The sequence below is a fragment of the Rhinoderma darwinii genome, chromosome 2, assembly GCF_050947455.1.
Source record: "Rhinoderma darwinii isolate aRhiDar2 chromosome 2, aRhiDar2.hap1, whole genome shotgun sequence".
NCBI lineage: Eukaryota > Metazoa > Chordata > Amphibia > Anura > Rhinodermatidae > Rhinoderma > Rhinoderma darwinii.
The window spans coordinates 120,075,415-120,081,414 of NC_134688.1; positions in this window are offsets into that span (position 1 = coordinate 120,075,415).

Consider the following 6,000-nt stretch of genomic DNA (forward strand, 5'->3'; position numbering starts at 1 on the left):
TGTCAAAAGTGGGGTGTGTGGGGCGCCATCTACAGGGGGGGGTTGCACTACAGGGGACTTTTCGGGCCAATTCTCACCTGCGACCAATGTATCGGCTGCGCGGGAAAAGGACTGACGTAATAAAAGAGCGCTCCTCCTTCCGTCTGCTCTCCTCTCAGATGACAGCCTCAGGGGCCGCATGCGGCCCCCGGGCCGCGTGTTTGAGACCCCTGATCTAACATATGAGTGTAATTTAAAAGGGTCTGTTGTAGTAGACAGACAGGTAATGCATGCTGTCCCCAACTCAGAGCATTTATTTTTTTTATTCACAATTTACTACGGAAACATTGCATCTCCCAATTAAGCAGTTATTTTATCCTTGCTTTACTATTCTCTATATTAATAGTATAATATGAATGGTAATAAATAAGGACCTGTTACAATACATGTATAATTAAAAAATAATTTCACCTAAAACATTCTTATAAATGCTGCTTGGGGTAGAGGAAGTGACTAATATTTTGATGTTTTGTTATATTCTTCCAACTACACCCAAAAATGTTTGTTTTTATGTTTTGGGTGATGCCAGTATTTATTGTTTTGTCATATCAATTATCTCACTTGCCTGATTCTTTTGTTAATAACATTGATACATATTTACACTTCAGGCTCTACATGTTAAAGGGATCCTGTCATCAACATCTTACCTGTTAAACTCACCTGACCCCTCAATGGCCGCAGCTGTCCAGAGTTCATTCCTGTTCTCTTCTTTCCTGAAGTCCTCCTCTGTCAGTAAATATAGTCGTTTAAACTTTTCCCGCCTTTTATGGTAATTATTTTTCCCTCTGGGATGCAGCTTCTTAACCACGCCCACTGCCACCACCTGTCCGGCCCTGACTGGCTAAGGAGCTATCAATCAAAAAGAAGGAGGTGGAGTCCACTCTGAGATGCTCGAGGAATGAAAATCTGACTCTTTTCAGATGAAGATTTGACTCTTTTCTGCTCATTTGCATACGGCGTGGGACCACTGAAAAACGGAATACTAAAGCTACAGAGCTTACTTAGAACATATTTATAGCTTAGATGACAATGATTTTTCACCCACTTTCACCAGGTATTGCTGGCTTTATAGCTAAAATGCTGGTGACAGGATCCCTTTAAAGTTTTTTTTTACTCTCTTGTGGATATGGTGGGGGGCCACTCGCTATACAGTAGAAGGGCTAGTGGCACATATTGATATATGCCATTTGCTGCCTGGGAGAGGAAGATGGCATCTCGGATCATCGATTTCTTAGTATTAGTTTTTTTATGCTGAACTTATAGTAATTAAAGGGGTTGTCCACTACTGGACAACTGATGACCTTGCCACCAGATAGGTCATCAGTACATGATCTGTGGGGGTCTGACACCCGTACCCCGCAACGTTAAGCCGCTCCGGCTGCCTCTAAGTACCGGACATACATGCCGGGAGCAGTTGGCTCTGCAGTATTGCAGCACTGCTCCTATTCAAGTGGTTAGGTCATCAGTTGTTCAGTGTCACAGTCGTGGACCGCCACCGTTCCTCACCTCGCGATTTCCACGACCACAGACCTCTGGTATCCTGCCAGCGTCTCCCTCCGAGAAGATGCCAGCACTCGCAGCCATCCTGTTCTGCTCTGCTCTGAACTCTAGCGTGCGCTTGGTCCCGGCCTTAAAGGGCCAGCGTGTGCACATGTTAATCTTCACTGACCAATCTCCAGATCACCCTGGACTATAAAAAGTGCCTGCACTTCCACTCCTTGACTGAGTGTTGTTGTTGTCCACCCATGTTCATTTTGTATCCTGCTCCCAGTGTTCCCGTACCCTGCTGCCTGTATCCTGTATCCTGTTTCTGTTGTCTCCTGTGCCTAAGTCTCTAGTTGGAGTCGTGTGTATCATCTGCCACATCTACTCTTATCTGCCACGCCTGGTGTCATCTGCCACGCCTGCTGTCATTGGCCACGTTTGCTGTCATCTCCCACATCTGCTGTCATATACCACATCTGGTATTATCTGCCAAGTCAAGTACCATCAGTGTCAAAGTCTCTGCTACTGTCTGGATTCTTACAGGTACTCTTGTGCTATAACTTTGCATAGACTTTGATATAGACTGTTGTTTGGCCAGCTGCCACTCCACTACGGTGGAGCAGCTTAGTGGGTCCACATACCCCTAGATCGTGACAATACGCTCAAGGCCTTGCAGCCCGCTGGTCAACCTAAGACTGTGTTTAAGGTGATACAAACGCATGTGCGTAACCTGCGTGCACACCAGGATCAGCTCCTACTGGCAGTAAATTCTGTTATTACCTGTCTGGATCCTCCCGCTCCTCCTCTGGATGCTGCTGCGGTTACACCGCCTGTTACTCCTACTGCCTGTTCTGTATCCAGAATTTTGTTACCTCTACCGCCTCGCTATGATGGAGATCCTAGAACCTGTAGAGACTTCATTAACCATTGTACCATCCATTTTAGACTGCGTACTCATCCCAGCAGATATTAACCCTATTCTGCTGAGCCTGCCTGGGCTTCGTCTACACGCTCACGTTCTCGACTGGAGATACGGAGAAGTCCTCCAATGGGGATCGAAGTGCCTTCACCACTGACTGCCACAGGTTTGTCCTGTTTTGCCTCCACTGCCTCAGTCACTCTCTGATCTACCTTCACATTATAGCAGTTTTGCGGATATCTTCAGCAAGGAGACAGACACTCTTCTCCCCCATCGCATCTATGATTGCCCTGTTGAATTACTTCCTGACGCCTCACCATCTCGTGGGCGAGACTATCCTCTCTCTATGCCGGAGACCGTAGCCATGTCCGCCTACATTAAGGGGAACCTTGAGAGGGGGTTCATCTGGAAGTCTTCCTCCCAGGCTGGAGCCGGATTCTTTTTCGTGAAGAAGAAAGATGGATCTCTTCGTCCATGTATTGACTACTAAGGTTTGAACCAAATCACGGTCAAAAACAAGTACCTCTTACCGCTCATCTCAGAACTCTTCGACTCTTCGACCATGGTGTTCACAAAGCTGGATCTACACGGGGCTTATAACTTGACCCGTATCTGCAAATGTGACAAATGGCAAACCGCATTCAACACCCGAGACGGTCACTACAAATATCTTGTCATGCCCTTTGGACTGTGTAACGCTCCAGCTATGTTCCAGGAGTTCGTAAATTGCATCTTCCGGGATCTGCTGTGTGCCTGTGTGGTGGTCTATCTGGATGACATCTTGATCTACTCACCTGATTTGACGACGCATCAGAAGCATGTTCGCCAAGTCCTGTCGCGGTTAAGGGGGAATCACCTATATGTTAAACTTGAAAAGTGTGTGTTCGAGAGGAACTCTCTGCCCTTCATGGGCTAAATCTTATCTGACCATGGACTCAAGATTGATCCAGAAAAGGTGAAGTCTGTCTTAGAGTGGCCACGTACACAGGGCCTTTGGTCCATACAACGATTCTTGGGATTCGCAAATTTCTACCGGTAATTTATCCCGAACTTCTCGTCTCTGACTGCTTCATTCTCTGCCGCCACCAAGAAGGAGGTGAACGCCAAGGTTTGGCCTCCGGAGGCAGAGGCAGCATTTACCAACCACAAGAGCATCTTCACTTCAGCCTCAGTTCTCCATCACCATGATGTGTCTCGGCAGTTCTTTCTGGGGGTGGATGCATCTTCCGTTGGTACCATGTCAAAGAAACTCTAAAGGCAAGTCGGTGGCCTGTGGCTTCTTTTCAAAATGTTTCTCTCCTGCAGAGCACAACTATTCCATTGGGGATCGGTAGTTGCTGGCCATCAAGTTGGCCTTAGGGCAGTGTAGGGACTTGCTAAACGGTGCTATCCATCCTATTATCATCTATACTGATCACAAGAACCTCACTTACCTACAGTCGGCACAACGACTAAATCCTCGGCAGGCCAGATGGTCGCTGTTATTCGCCTGTTTCCAATTCTTGCTTCACTTCCGTCCTGCAGACAAGAATGTGAAGGCTGATGCTCTGTCTCACTCATTTGAAACCAATGACTCTGAGGAAATTCCTCAATATATCATAGATCCTTCTAGGATTATTGCCGCTAACCCTTTGCAAATTAGAGACATTCCTCCAGGAAAACTTTTGTTCGTCTTGCAGACAGGAAGAGAATTCTCCACTGGGGTTCCTGCAAGGAGCAGAACTTAATAGCTCATCACTACTGGTGGCCCACTCTGCCCAGAGATGTTGCCGACTTTGTCTCCTCATGTACAAACTGTGCCTCGAACAAGTCTACCCGCTCCAAACCAGCTGGTCTGCTCCTACCCCTGCCTGTCCCTTGGCAACATATCGCTATGCACTTTATTACAGACCTTCTCCCCTCAGCTGGATGTACTACGGTCTGGGTAGTAATGGATCGTTTCTCTTAAATGGCACATTTTATTTCGTTGACCTCCCATCTGCTCCTCGCCTGGCAAATCTGTTTATTCTGCACATCTTCCGCCTGCACGGACTTCCTTTGCATATTGTCTCGGGTCGGGGTGTACAGTTTACGTCCAAGTTCTGGAGAGCCCTGTGCAACCTGCTAGATGTAAAGCTGAACTTCTCTTCTGCCTATCACCCTCATGCCAATGGTCAAGTGGAGAGGACCAATCAAATTTTAGAGAATTACCTTTGTCATTTTGTTTCCGCCCAACATGACAAATGGGTACAACTTCTGCCTTGGGCGGAATTCTCTTACAACAATCACACAAGTGAGTCTACTGCCTCGTCTTCTTTCTACGTTGTGTACAGTTAGCATCCTCGAGTTCCTCTTCCTGTGCCAGCCATGACTCAAGTACCAGCAGCAAATTCTTAATTTGGGACTTTCATTCACATCTGGCAGCAAACCAAGTCCACAATCCTTCAGGCAATGGACCGCATAAAAAGGCATGCAGATAAAAGAAAGGCACCTCCTCAATTCTCGCCTGGAGCTAAGGTCTGGCTGTCCTCTAGAAACATTCATCTCAAGATGCCTTCGCACAAATTCGCTCCCAGGTTCCTCTGCCCTTTCGAAGTCTTGCAATGTATAAACCCAGTGTCCTATAAACTTCGGCTGCCTCCTACTCTCAGAATCCCCAACTTGTTCCATGTGTCCCTCCTAAAGCTTGTGGTTCTGAACTGCTACATTAAGTCTCCTAGTTCTGCAGTGGCTCCCAGCAGTTCTTCTGATGTTTTTGAAGTGAAGGAGATTCTGGACTTCAAGAGAGTAGGAGGAAGGACTTTCTATTTTGTGGACTGGAAAAGGTTTGGTCCTGGGTGCCAGAAGAGAAACTTAATGCCCCTACCCTCAAAAAGAAATTCCTCTTACGCTCTGGACCCAAGAAGAGGGGGGGGGTAATGTCACGGCCACGGACCGCTGCCGTTCCTCACCTCGCGACGGCCGCGACCACAGACCTCTAGTATCCTGCCAGCATCTCCATCCTAGGAGACACCAGCACTCGCGATCATCCTGTTCTGCTCTTCTCTGAACTCTAGGGTGCGCACGGACTCGGTCCCGGCCTTAAAAGGCCAGTGCGTGCATATGTCAATTTTCCCTGACCAATCTCCAGATCACCCTGGACTAAAAAAATGGCTCTACCCTTACACTCCTTGCCTGAGCGTTGTTGTTGTTGTCTACCCATGTTCGTATTGCAAACAATCCCTTAGTTGTATTCTGCTCCCAGTGTTCCCATACCTCGCTGCCTGTATCCTGTTGCTGTTGTTGTCTTTGTCTACCTAAGCCTCTAGTTGGAGTCGTGTGTATCATATGCCATGTCTGCTGTTATCTGCCACGCCTAGTGTCACCGGCCATGCCTTCTGTCACCGGCCACATCTGCCACATCTGCTGTTATCTGCCACGCCTGCTGTCATATACCACGTCTGGCATCATCTGCCATGTATCCGTCATGTCTGGCGTCATCTACCACATCAAATACCATCTGTGCAAAAGCCTCTGCTACTGTCTGGACTCTGAGGGTATGTTCACACGCAGAGTCAAATATGTCTCAAAATACGGAG